Genomic DNA, 15,000 nt, shown 5'->3' on the forward strand with positions numbered 1-15,000 from the left:
ATATACATACACGTATTTGTTCAAGATTTTATTAAAGCGAAACTAAAAAAAATGTACATGAAAGAAAATGGGTTAATTTTAGATTCGTGCTTAAGGAATCGAAACCAGATTTCCAACACGCCTCATCAGAAACTGACTTTCTACTCTACGGCTCCCCACCAGATTTCCAACACGCCTCATCGGAAACTGACTTTCTACTCTACGGCTCCCCATATTATCTTCAACATTTCTAAAGCTGAAAATTTCGTTTCCATTAAGTCAATCAAGAAAATTTTTGCTGACGAAACGTATGACTTATACTGAAACACAGTAAACATTTTTAGAGCAGTCGTATAGTTGATTGAATAGTCACACATGTTCATCTATTATTTTATGGACTACAAAAATTTAATATTGTGTGAAATGAACTCAGAGTAAACCCTGCAGTACATTACTCCTGCCACCCTACCGCTATATATTATAATAAAATACTATTGAGAGATTCCTTGATGTAAAGGCACATATTTATTTTCATCTTTTGTCTTTTACAAAATCCAAAATGACATCATATTAATTAATAGAAATAAAAGATTTCCTTTAAAAATAGAGAGCAAAAAACTGCACATTAACATGACAATATAACTGGCGTAGTTGTAATATAAATAATATAAATATCAATTTCAAATTTTGGCTCAGGGCCTGCAATTTCGTGGAGAGGAGCCAAGTCGATTACATCGAATTCCGTGTTCAACTGGTACCTGCTTTATCGACTCCGATAGGATGAAAAGCAAAGTCGACCTCGGCGGAATTTGGACTCAGAACATAAAGATAGACGAAATACCGCTAAGCATTAAACCTGGCACGCTAGTGATTTTGCTTGATGTTAATTCATATTACATGCTGGTACGTTTCAATCTATAAACGCTGGCTGGATAGACAAAACCAGTAGATGTTGATTAAAGAGACATTATCTACTGTAGATAAATAGAGACTGAAAATTATGACATATACTGTTGACTTTAACGTACACTTCAGAAAAGAAGTCAAATTTATAGACTTAGTTGTTATGTGTTGATAAAGTATAGAATCTCATTAGTATGAAGGTTATCGACTTGAGAGCTTGTAGAGATCGACGAAGTAGATGTAGATGCAATGTAAAAATATCGGACAAGTATAACTAGTTGCTGTCGATTGGTTTGACAATGCCTGTAGTCATAGCTTTTAAACTGTCGATTAAAAATTCTTTGTAGACGTCGACTGGAAAAAAATCTTGTCCATATCTTCTGGGCATATTCGCCATGCATGCGCGCACAGACACACACACACACGCATTCACTACCTCTCAGTTGATGTGACAGATGATCGCCTGGAAGATAAAAAAAATATCAACTACATTATTATTTGATGTGAAGCTTGAGGGGATGGGATACGAGTGTAAAATACGGAATTTTATCCAGTCTTTCATTGTTGTATAAACAAAATATCAACAACACCGTAACAGAACTATTTCTAGTGCTTGCAATTATAGGCTTCTAACGTTACTAATACATGCATAAATTGTAGCAGATAATTTTTTCTTCAGCCACTGCAAAAAGAACATCTGCTGAAATTTATTAGTTTTAAATCTTGCTTCACAATTTAGTAGCGCTATAAACAAAATTAGAATATAACGAAACAAAAATTCGAGATATTCCTGATTGTAATTATGAATTTTCTAATCATCATCATCATCATCATCATCATCATCATTATTATTATTATTATTATTATTTGTCAATTACATGATAGTAACAATAATTACAGTTATTACTAACATTATTATTATTATTAATCTTGTTTTGAAGTATTGTTATCATCATACTCTTCTACTACTCCTCCGCCTCCTCCGCCGCCTCCTCATTATCATCAACGTCATCATTGTCATCATCGACGTCATGTCTGCGAGCATGAATAATACAAGCATACATCATAAAACATTCTCAGAAACTAGATTATGTTTTGATATAATTGTAGTCTTTAAAAAAAAAATTAATAAAATTATATTTTAAAATAAATGAAACGAAGAAAGAAAATTTGAAAGCAAAAAAAAATTAGAGAAACCACACAAATCAAAGCTGTAAGTCAATGGACGTTAAAAAAAATTCTGTGTTGGGAATGAGATTTAAATTTAATATTAATTGTGAATTTAATCTAAACCCAGTTATTTAAAAGCCAAATTGATTTTCTAACTTTTTCAAATTTTTTTATGTCGATCTAATTATTATTAGTAGCAGTAGTACGATGACTAACATGACCATTATTCCTGCTGTTGTTGTTGTTATTATTATTAATTTTGTGATGATGATAATCATGATGATGGAGATGGTAGGGTGGGGGTCGTCGTTGTGACGATGGTGATGAGGAGGAGGAGGAGAATAAGGATGATGGTGTTGGTGGTGATGATGGTGATGATGATGATGATGGCAGTGCTCTGGTGGTGGTGGTCGTCGTCATCGTCGTCGTGATGGTGGTGGTGTGGTGGTGGTGGTGGTGGTGGTGTGGTGGTGGTGGTGGTGGTGGTGATGATGATGTTACGCTGGTCGTGGCCATGATCAGGTTTGTCTGTCATACCGTTGGTTTATTGATGGTTAATAGTTTATTTGTCACGCTACATAAAGCAAAATGGTTTTCTGTCATGTTTTTCTATCAGTGGAGCGGTATAGACACTAAGGGATCGAAAGTGATGTTTGCAGGTTTAAAATATATTATTCATTAATATTCAGTAATAGCCATTATTCGTTATATAACGTGACAATTCAAATATCCTATATGAGAAAGAAATATTAAACGAAATATCAAAACCATCACAACAGAACCATTTCTACTGTTTCTAATATTATTAATACATGCAAAAATGATAGATTATATTTTAATTAGCCAATATATTTACTGTTTGTGTAAATATGTGCGTGTTTCTGCGTGCGTGTGCGAGTGTGCACGCGCGTATTTATGTGACCAGTTGCCATTTACTGAGTCAGTGTAGTTCATATTAACAAGTTGTTTCTACATTCTCAGTACTACAGACTGTCTGACACTGGTTTCGATTAGGCATCTCGTTAAATAGATCGATTAATGCTTGGGTAATGCAATACGTTAGAAAATGATGAAAACAACTCGTGATACAAGTAAATAACGATATTTGCCGTTATGTGAGTGTGCGGATTTTTTTCCAAGAAAGCAAAGTAATGCAAGATTTTTTTTATCTGTAAGTCAACAGAGGAGAGAGGACTCCTGAGAGTATTGGAAGAGAGAAAGAGAGACAGAGACAGAGCGGAAAGTATCTTCAAACCGGAAATCTGAGCCGAACGCTTGAAACAGCGTGGAGTTCTCTAAAGGTATTAGGTGGTGGTCTTAAACCGGGTAACGTATTAAGTTTATCACCCAAGGTGGCCATGACTGAATTTGAAGGATTCACAGAGCCAGAACAAATGCAGTAACACATCTGGTTCAATGATCTAAAGTTTTGCTAACCAAATACCCTGGAGTGGTACTTTTTAACGACTCCGTAAGAATAAAAGACAAGGTTAACCTCAGCGAGATTTTAACTCATGGTAAAGAAAAACGGAACAAATAACGCGAGACATTCCGTCCTACGCTCAAAAGACTCTGTAATTAATCACATCATTACAAATTCAAATTTGAAATACTGTTATTCGTTTGATTTTGGTCTGCCTAAAAGTGACTCTCAGATATTTTCTATAAAGATATGAGTGGTTGCAACGATTCAAGGAGTAAGGAGGAAACTAAAAATATAATTTTTTTTAAGTACACATAACAAACCATGAAGAACAATATTTAAAGATCGTGGGGAGATACATGTCCTTCGTTATATATTAAGGATTCAGTTATTAGATCAACTGAATATTTTGTTACTCAAGTAACGAAACTTAACGTGTACTCTTAACTAATTCTTTGGTAGAATCAGCGTGACACAATGTGTGTGCAGTAATGCTATACATTTTAAATTACACGATAGACTTTTATGCAGCTTACACTCGACGAACTTCTATAATTTCTTTCAACTCGCAGTTTTACTCGCAAGTTACGGATCAACCCGAGGTTACAGAAAAATTACATTTGCCCGAGATGCCATACAATAGTAACGAAGCAAACTTCTTAACCATTAGGCCATACTCCGCCGGTAGAAGTATTTACAGACATACATTTAAGCAAGCATACATATCAGAGTCACCTATGCATTTATTCAATCTACAAGACGATATCTGAAAGAAAAGGCGAAGTAGTTATGTCTTGAATAATTTGACCATAAATTTACTGATCGAGACCGACTTGAATTTAAATACAATACAAATACACATATATTTTTATGGATTAGAAAATAAGGACAAAATACTTGGCCTTATTCAGACTTATTAGATGGGAGCAGTTGATATTCAGTGACAGAGTGAGCGACGAGATAACTGCAGAGAACACAATTCTGAAGTGAAGTTACTGGCTACAGTATTGTTTAGGGGTGAGGTAATAAGGATATTGGTGGGGATAGACAATCTCCTTTAGATAACCAATCTCTGTTGTAATATCTGTATGAAAGGAAGAGATAAGAAATAATACACTTATTCGTCTGTTTATATGAGGGGTGCTGAAAAGTTCCTGGTTTTGGGTAAATGAAAATAAAGGAAGATCAGTTAATTATTATTTTATTCAACGTATTTTCCTTTCAGTTTTAAAAATTCTTTGCAACGGTCCTTCAGTTTTTCTAAGCCCTGTAAAAGAACTCGGAATGTTGGGCCTCCAACCAGGCTTTTTGCTACACCTTTAAAGCCAGGAACTTTTCAGCAACCTGTCGTATATTAAAGCTGTTTAATAATAACAAAAGATGTCAGTTGTTTTTACCGGCTTACAATCCCCTCTAATGTGCATTGTCTATATCATTCAGAAATTTCGATCAATTGATTTTATACGAATTATCTTTCTTGCTTGTTTTTAGATTTTAGGCGCCCATAGAGAGAGGTTTGCTCTGAATCCCTTCAATGATTTCAGTTGGCCAAAGTTGATCATATATGGGTTTCTTTCGTATTTGTATTTAGTATGCCGCACGTTCCCTTGAGGTATTTTCCCTCAGTGATACTGTTAATATAGCCTATTGGTATGTAAGTCTTTGCCAGTCAACCGAATAGCCTATCTAGAATGCCGAGTATCTGTGTATGGATGTGTCAGTTTATGTTAGTGTGTGAGAGAAAAATAAAATGTGTGTGTGTGTGTGTGTGTGTGTATGTTACATGTTAGATTTAGTTTCTCGTCTACTTAACGATTTTCGCCATGATGTGTTTGATGTTTCAATCTTATATAACTTTACCTTCAGAATTTCTCACTCACTATAGTGTGAAGGTCAGACATGAGTTAACATTCTTTCCACCATGCTGTTGGTGACGAGGAATGTGGAGATGAGAGGAGGCTGTCAGTGTTGAAAAGTGTAATGTGTATTCTATGAATTAAGTTGTTGAGATATATTTACATAGAATATTATATCATTTCTATGTTAGATTCCCGATAAAATATTTCTGCATAGCTCTTTTGTTTAAATATCGATCAGTAACTGCATAGCTGTAATTTATTCTAGATGCATAATTAGTCTGTGAGAAAATATGGTTGGACTGTGACCTAAGTAACAATTATATTTCGAAACATACAACCTTTACATTGGATGCTGTAACTTACATAAGTCGCCTAAGTGGCAAATATACATCAATACATTGACAAACATGCAACAATACATAGATATATATAAAACAGCCAAATTTATAATAAAACATGTATCAGTGAAGACATTTTTATTTAAAGAGAAGGTAATGATGCATATAGAAATATACAATGTTTAGAAAATATGCAGTAACCACTTAATAATAAATATGAATTATATGAAATAGTTATACAAAATCATTTCATTATTTTATTTTATTAGCTGGGGTTTGTTTCTTTTTTTAATTTTGTTGTCGTTTCTGTTTACATTAACTTCGTTTTGTACACATTGTGTTATATAAATGGGATACGTATAGTGAAGGAAATACAGATGACTAGATTAAGAGCATTCCAGAGGGAGGAATTTTGGACACGGATGCGAGTCATGTAAGTCTGCGTACTTTGAGTTTCCAGTGATAGTTTATAAAGTGGAAGATGAGTACTGTTATACTGATCTGTTGTCTTCTCACTAAAGAGGTTAAAGAATAGGTACAGTGGTGGGAGTCGATAAGATTTAAAGTATTTGCTTCAATCACCATGATTTTGTCACAAAATTTGAAATATTTCATTCTTTACATATCCTGACACTCAGCCCTAAGTTCTTGCCTAAACGATTACAAGAAATGTAAAAAAAAAAGTATTGTTTAATATTAACAGCGGTAAACTGGTATACAGTTTCGTAACTTATCGCTCTAATTATTTACATTATTTACATTTGATGATATTTCTCATCTTGTTGGTTGTTAACACAAAGGTTCGGCTGATATACCCTCCAACCTTCATCAGGTGTCTTTCGAACCTGGGTTCTCATATGGCGTAGTGGTTAAGAGTGCGGGCTACTAACCCCAAGATTCCGAGTTCGATTCCAGGCAGTGACCTGAATAATAATAATAATAATAATAATAATAATAATAATAATAATAATATCGAAAAATACCTTAGGAATGAGAATCCTGGTTCGAAATTTCTCCAAGACACCTGATGAAGGCTGGGGTATATCAGCCGAAACGTTGTGTTATCAACAAACAAGATGAGGACAAATGTCCGTCAAATGTAAATAATGTACATAATTCCTCATCTCTTAAATATAGAACTGTATTATCGCTCAAGTTCAAATTCTACTGAAATTTATTTTGTCTTTCACACTTTAGAGGTCTATCAAATAACTACCAGTTGCATATCGAGTTCGATCATATTAACTATATCTATCCCCAACATTTGAGGCCTTTTACTTGTGTCAGAAATCAATAACATAATTGAGGTGAGTGGTGTGACAGAGTCAGCAAAGCAAAGAATCAAATGTTTAATGGTATTATTTCGTACAGCTACGTACTGAACTCACATCTCTCAGGAGGCTGGTTTTTCCCTTCCCTTTCTTTCTGCAGTCGATAAAATAAATATTATGTGAGTTGAACTTGATTCAGTTGTCTATACCCACTCTCCCACTACAAATGTGTAACATTTTATTAATGGAGGAAATTATTTTCTTGTTATTGTTGAATTAATGTTAGTAAAACATTGTATTCTTTATAATTTGTTTATTTTATTATAGAACAAAAAGGAAAGAACATTTAGCTAAACACAGGAATCATATCATTTATTCAGTAAGTGCCAATTATTATTTTTATAAAAAGACAGCTAATTCTTCCTATTTTCTGTTTACCAAAAAGGTTTTACTTTTTCTATGCACATAATAGATATGTTTTAAAACTAAGTCATCTAATCTTGTTTGTCTCATTGTTATTTGTTCTTTCTTACCAAGCGTTCATGAGAGACTCAAGAGAGTTTAACGTAAACCCCTGGAGAGTATAGTATCTGGAGAGTTAACAGTGTAAACTCCCAGAACACATGCAGTAAAATTCCAAATTGCATTAACTGCGTAGAGCATAAAGTAAACTTCCAGAGAGCCTGGATTGCTCTCTGGTTTTCCTCTTCCTTTGAAACCACCTCGCTTCAATTATTTTGGTAGGTCCATTAGAAGGATATGGGTAGCAGGCTATTCCATTTACAACGTGACTTCCACAACCCATTGAGGTATAAAACCACTTTTAAATAGTTCGTTATTATAGAGAGAGCCTATGAAAATTCAACCTTCTGTAGTTCAGCCATTCCCCAATCTATTCGTACATTATTTAAAACTTGAAACTTCAAGGTAAAGAGAACCTCGCTTCAACGGTCCACTGTGGTGAACTACGTTTATCAGAGATTGCAGCTTCCGCTGATGATTAAGAAGTTCAGTTTCCAATTATGAGCTTTCAGGTTAGATTCTACTGCGTAACATCTTGAGAAAATGTCTTTACCGTAGAGAAAATGTCTTATTATAGCCACATACCTAATAGGGTTTGAGTGAAATTGGGTGGACGGAAATTGTAGGGATGCCTGTTAGGTAGACTGCATATGTAATTCAAAAGGCTAATCTTATCATTTAGTGTGTCGTGGTGACTCGACCTATGAATTATGTAAAGCGTGTACGTGTCAGTGAAATACGCGACCACTTGTTAATTTAATGAGACCGATGTTCAATTGATAGAAAAATTGAATAGCGACCGTCGAAATTGACGGAGGGTCTATTATATTTATCTAGGATGCTACCTACATGTCTTCACCTATGTTACCTACTCACTAATAAGTTAAGCCTCTGTGTGGTTATTCGAATGACTAGAAATAGCAACCAAATCTCGCTCTTGTAAAAAGAACACGTGGAGTAATCTGGTCCTAGGTTCTCAGCGCAGTAATGGCAGTAATGGCTGGAATGTATTTCATTTTATGTACGGTCGATGAAAGCTGACATTGAGCCAAACAACAATAACAGCATACACTAAGTGGACTTAGTCATTGAGATTTAAGTGGTCTGATCTTTCTAACAGTGTTAAAATGATTCCTACAACTAACTAGAATCTTGACACTTATTGCGAATTTCTGTCAAACAAAGCAAAAACAATATTCTTTTCTATTTTCCTCGTATGAAGGCCAGGTTATATTCTTCTATTATGGATTTCCTAAGAACCATAAAATTATTTTGTTTTAGTTATTTCTATCTGCTGTGTATCTTACATCTGATGCTATTGAGATTTTACTAAATGGTTCTTGTCGAAAGTCTGATGATTGATGATTGCCTAGTGTGTGATAGGTATGAAACTGAAGTTACGAAGGATTATTATTAATGGACTATGCCATCCTACATATATATAAAGAGAGAGAGAGAGAGAGCTAATGATGTACATTATTTACATTATTTACATTTGACGGATATTTGTCCTCATCTTGTTTGTTGCTAACACAACGTTTCGGCTGATATACCCTCCAGCCTTCATCGGGTGTCTTGGGGAAATTTCGAACCTGGGTTCTCGTTCCTAAGTTATTTTTCGATGTTGTTGTTATTATTATTATTATCATCATCATCATCATCATCATTCATCATCATCATCATCATCTTCATTATTATTATTATTATTCAGGTGACTGCCTAGAATCGAACTCGGAATCTTCGGGTTAGTAGCCCGCACTCAACCACTACGCCATATGCCCGTGGCTTAGTGGTTAAGAGTGGGGGCTAATATAGAACTGTATTAGCAAATGATGCCTATATAAATACATTAATACATGTGTGTATTAATACATGTGTGTACATGTGTGCAGTCTGTGTGTGTATACTGTGTATATATATAATTTCGTACATATTTATAAATAATTACGTACATATATATATATATATATATACATATATAATTAGCAATATGATACGATGTATAATACACACGCACACACAGCTCATACACTCACGGAAAAAGAGAGAGAGGTGGGGAAGAGAGCAAATCAGTGTTGAAAGTTTTGGTAGCTATCAGTGAGAAGTACCAATACATATTATAATTATTAGTTAACAGTATCATAATCAAATACCCTAATAAAAAGAAACAGGGTTTAAGGAAGACTCATTATAAGAGACAGAAAGGAAGAGAGAGAGAAAAAACAATGAGCCCCAGAAAGATTTAGAACAACTCAAGAAAAGAGAACATGAATTTCGGTAATATAAATGAAAAATATGACATGAATTCTTTGAGAATGGTGGTTGCGAACACATCTTCACGGGGCTCACATCAACCCAATAAATCATTCAACTTTACTTATCTGAGGTCGGCCATTAGCTACAGTGAAGTAAATGGAGTTTATCTGTTTATTTTCGGAGAACATTGACATGATTCAGGACAGTTTTGTCTTTTTATCTTCAGTTTTAAGATTAGATAGATGCCATTTTCCTATAGGCTTTGATTGTCTGCCAAAAGAAAGAACCTGTCTTCTTTAGAAAAGTGCAAACACGGCATTTTAGGTTGGAAAATCGGAAACAGCGTATTATGACTTGAAGTGTTTCCGGTTCGTTATTTATTCGCGGAAGAAAGCGTTGGGAATCGATTGGAAAATATTTTGTCATCGTTAAGTAGATTTATGGCTACAGTATTGCTCTTTTCTTGTTTTATATTAGTATATTAACATACGTACATAAATATGGTCGAGAACGCATACTTAACATACAACACATACACACACCTCTCTCTCTATATATATATATGTATATACACACACACATATATATATATGAATATATATATATATATGAATATATATATATATATGAATATATATATATATGAATATATATATATATATGAATATATATATATATGAATATATATATATATGAATATATATATACATATGAATATATATATATATGAATATATATATATATATATTCATATATATATATATATGAATATATATATATAAGTACATTATATATATACACACACAGAGACTTATATAGAGAAACGTACGTGGTTCTATAGCGAGAAAGCAAACCAAGCAGACTGTGTGAGGGTTGGGTTAGAAATGGGGAGATGTATAATGTATTTTCCGACGAATATAATCATATAATCATAAGTTAATAGAAACCGGCAAACATTAGGATTTGTATGTTTAGCTGATTACATCGTATGTTAACGAAAAAATTTTTAGTTCACAATTCACTAAATAAAAATTATCTTATAATGAAGCAAACTTGTAGCTGGAAAACTTGTGTATCCGGGGGAAAAAAATGAAAAAGAAGTGCTCTGTTGCCGCTTTTGTTAATTCTCAAATATCTTAATATTACTCTATTCTCGTTATAGAATATTGCACCACAATAATAAAGGTAAGGAGAATATATGTCTGATATATGAACATAGAAGAAGTAGATGATGGCTTTGACCATGAAGACAGTTTATATTATTGACCTCAAACGTAATAAAAACAGAAACGGCACTGAAATGTTTTGAACTCAGAATGTGAAAGAAAATAAGTAAATGCTATCAGACATTTTCTCCGCCGTTCTACCGATTCTTCCTTTGGTAGACTTCGAATGTAAATGACCATAAACATGCTAGTATGAAAATGTTCAAAAGAAATTTAACAAGAATGTGTTTCTTGCTGTTCTGAGTTCAGCTACTACTGGGCTTCATTTCAGTTTCCCTATTTGCGAGTTCAGTAAAATAAGTACGACCAAATATGGGTGAGGATGGAACTTAACATTTCTTTCTAGAAGTTAGTACTGAGCGAAATTTTATGCGAATAGAAGCCCTGAAAAAAGAAATATCACAATTATTCATCTCAATTCCACATGCACGGAGAGATAAGTGATAGAATAGGCAGAGAGTAGCACAATATTATGTTTCTTTACTTTCTGAGCTCAAATATCCCTGGAGTTAACTTTACGCTAATAAAAGGTTGATAAAATAAGCGCATGTAATGGAATTGTCCCCCATCTCCGAAAATATATCGGCTTTGTGCCAATATTACGAACTCAAAATTATAGATATGCAATTTAAATCTTTTTAACTTAACATTTCGAAGAAAAAAAACAACGCAAATCAAACGCCATATTTAAAAGAAAAGTGTTTAGTTTTGAAAGTTTAATGGCGTAAAATAAAATAAAAGATTGTCATAACATCGAATATATAGTTTTACAATAAACATATAGAGAAAGAAAACGGTAATTATTGAAAAGAAAATTTATCAATATTTGCAACATAGTTGCTATATACTTATTATAGATTAACGTCTTGTTTAACAATAGCAGCAACTAAAACAATAAGGACATTGCTTGGAATTGGCTCCAGTCGTCTCGATTTTTAAGTTTCTAAACATCTCTACTGGTATTTAATACAATTCTTGCCGTTTAAGACCCATAACGTTCCGAAAATTTGTATGTGTGTACATTTGAGTATGCGAGTGTGGCTGTATGTGATGTGAGTATGTGTGCTTATAATAGCAGCGGGAGGGAGGGAATGGTACGCATCGCATACAAATATTTTATCATATATCTGCGACAGCATTTGTACGCACACACGCTTGCGTGCAGACAGACAGATAGACAGATAGACAGACAGACAGACAGACAGACAGATAGATAGATAGATAGATAGATAGATAGATAGATAGATAGATAGATATCCTTTGATTGTTTCAGTCATTAGACACTGGCCATGTGGAGGCATTCCTTGAAGTATTTTTCGTTTAATGAATCGACCCAGGTACTTTTTTGAGCCTGGCACTTAATGTATCGGTCTGTATTGCCGAAGCGCTAAGCTATGGGACGTAAACACACAAATACATATACACACGTGAACGCAACATTCAAAATACTACCAAAATACTGCCTGGATTTACCTGAGAGTATTCTTAAGAGCCAGTGCCCTCATGGAAGTATGGAACAGTTCCCAAGCTGTGAACTTTATTCTCCTGTCTGTATTCTTCTATCTATTGTTTTAATTTGTATTCTGTCAATTATTTAATGTGAATTCCCTGTCAAAAACTTTTATGTATATTCACCTTGTCTCTGATGACGAAATACCCAGTGTATGGAAATGCTAACCTATCGCTTGAGATATACCAAAAACAGCTGTAAGACATCCAATAATTAATTAATTAATCACTTCAAATTAGATATTCTAAATGACTTGAGATACTCGTCTTGCTAACTCGGATCCCTAGCTCCAGCCTCAGGTGTGAACTTGGAAACTAATGGATGACCAATTATAGTACTTACACAGGGTACTTATTCTCCACTGAACTAAACCCCTCATATTCTTTATATATACATATGAACTTACTTGGAAATAGATGCGTGGCGTTCAATTAAATAATAATATACATACTATATATATATATATATATATATATATATATATATATATATATATATATATGCATATATGGGTACAGGACGTCACCAACTGTGTAAACAGCATGAATTAGATAAACAAACAAGTTAAATACGCAAGCAACGAGAGAAAATGAAAATCAGGACAAGTTACACACAGAACGACCCTCCATCAGTTGTCGGCTGTCTATCTACTCCTCATTTCAAGCATTCAGAGACAATATGAATCTTCAAAGACAGTTGCTCCCATAAATTCCAAAATAAAATTTTGGATTTATGGAAGGTCTAAGTTGGGAACAAAAACACGACAGTGGATACATACAAGGAAACCGAACGAAAATAAACATGGAGGGTCGTTAGACCAGAACGGGGCGAAATAGTGAACGCTGAGAGAAAAATTTTCTTTGAAAAGAGAAAAGATAGATGAGAGAGAAAGAAAACGTCCAGTCCTTAGAACTTCGTGAATGAAAAGAAAGATGGTCACGTCAGGAAAAGAAAGATAGATGATGGTCACGTGTGAGCAATGAGAGAGAGAAAAGAGAAAGAGAAGAGAGAAAGAGAGACAGATAGAAAACGGTCAAGGGGAGAAAATGGAATTAGAGAAGGATGGGGGAGAAAACAGTATAGAGTTGAGTCGCATCAAAAAGAGATTAAGATAAACTTATTTGGAAATGGATGCGTAAGATATTTGAGGACAGATTTATGTTTATAAAACAAATAACAGGTATAATAACAGATAATAACTTTATTTATCAAAAATGAGAATAAAAATAAACCTTTTTTTCTATTATGTTATTCAATAAATCCACCTTCCGCTACATACTCGAATCAAATGGTCCTGATTCGTTTTGGACATTACTCTGACTATGGCAGCTTTCATAGAATCTTTGGTGTTATGGGCGTGTTCATTGACCTCTCTCTTAACAACTCTTCACATGTAATAGTCCAATGGATTGAGATCTGGGGAATTAAGAGGTCAAATGGTAGGAGTTACGTGATCATGAAAATTATCAGCCGTCCACTCCTGTGTTACCAGGGTAAAGAAATTTTGTTTCTTCCCACTTATTGTGGGAAAAAATTGACGAGGGCCTGGGTCTGTAGTTTTCCACCCGGAATTGAACCCCAGTGGATAGAGGATACTATCCATCGGGGTCTGGGTGGCAACGGAGCCAGGCTCCTCAATGTGAAAATTCTTCCTGCGGCTGATTTGGTTGGGTCAAAAGCTGTTTTGACCCAGTGGACCCAATCAGCCATGAATCTGGTTATGCCAGATTTTTTGAAAATGGCCGGTTGCAGGTACCCGATGATTCTTGAGAGTCGCTCCTCCAGGTGTCATCGGCGCCTGGAGCCTGGCCATATAAAGAAAAACTGTCCTGAGGAACAGAGCAAAGTCCTGGAGCACTCAAATGTGACCTCTGTAGAAGAGGGAACAAAGGCGGCTGAGGAGACGGAGGACTCTTCAGGGAAGGGCCGCAAGAGGAAGAAGGTGAGTAACAATGGGTGCTCACCGAAGGATCCTGGAGATGAGGGAGGGCAGGGGAATCTCCCGGTCACGGAGGAGACGCACCCCCCCTCAGTTGAGAGGGGGAAAAGGAAGAGGAAGAGAAACAGGACGTTGCCGGCAGTCGGTGACATAGCACCGGAATGTCCCGGAACCTTGCCGGTAGGGGTTGTGTCACCGGCAGGGGAAGAGACACCGTTAGGGGAAAATGTGCCGCCAACGGTAGAATTGACTACCTCGAACCTGGAGGAAGAGGAACTATTGGTCTTCTTCTACAGAGGCGGAGAGGTAGAAGAGGTGATGGAAAGGCACCATAAGGAAGTACCTTTAACCTTCACACAGGATACCGAATGGCCTCCGTAGATAGCTGTGGAGGTCATAACGGTGGATGTGGGGTGTAGGATGCAGGAACTCAATGAGGAATATCGCTTGTGGCCGGACGACGCCGGCTCGGATCCCGCCTTGTTCTTGAATGAGGCGTGGGGGATAGTGGAGTATACGGGCACAAGCGATGTCGGGGAGGAATAATGACAAGCGGTTGAAAAGCCTCAGTATTATAATGTTTATTATGCTATTGTATGTTATT

At 35.2% G+C, this 15,000-nt stretch overlaps 1 protein-coding gene across 2 annotated transcripts in view; it reads left to right on the forward strand.

The window, feature by feature from the left end:
* The window catches only part of LOC115225809, a 363,608-nt gene that overhangs the window by 84,763 nt on the left and 263,845 nt on the right, over window positions 1-15,000 (forward strand). Inside the window, exon 1 of one of the 2 annotated variants that reach the window (XM_029796783.2) lies at window positions 7,271-7,322. The exons of the other annotated variant lie outside the window; for it this stretch is intronic. The gene's annotated coding sequence lies outside the window, so the exon portion shown is untranslated. Of the gene's footprint in view, window positions 1-7,270; window positions 7,323-15,000 lie in introns of those variants that run through there. 2 annotated transcript variants of the gene reach the window in all.

This window comes from Octopus sinensis, linkage group LG2 (genome assembly GCF_006345805.1).
Source record: "Octopus sinensis linkage group LG2, ASM634580v1, whole genome shotgun sequence".
In the NCBI taxonomy this organism is placed as follows: Eukaryota; Metazoa; Mollusca; class Cephalopoda; order Octopoda; family Octopodidae; genus Octopus; species Octopus sinensis.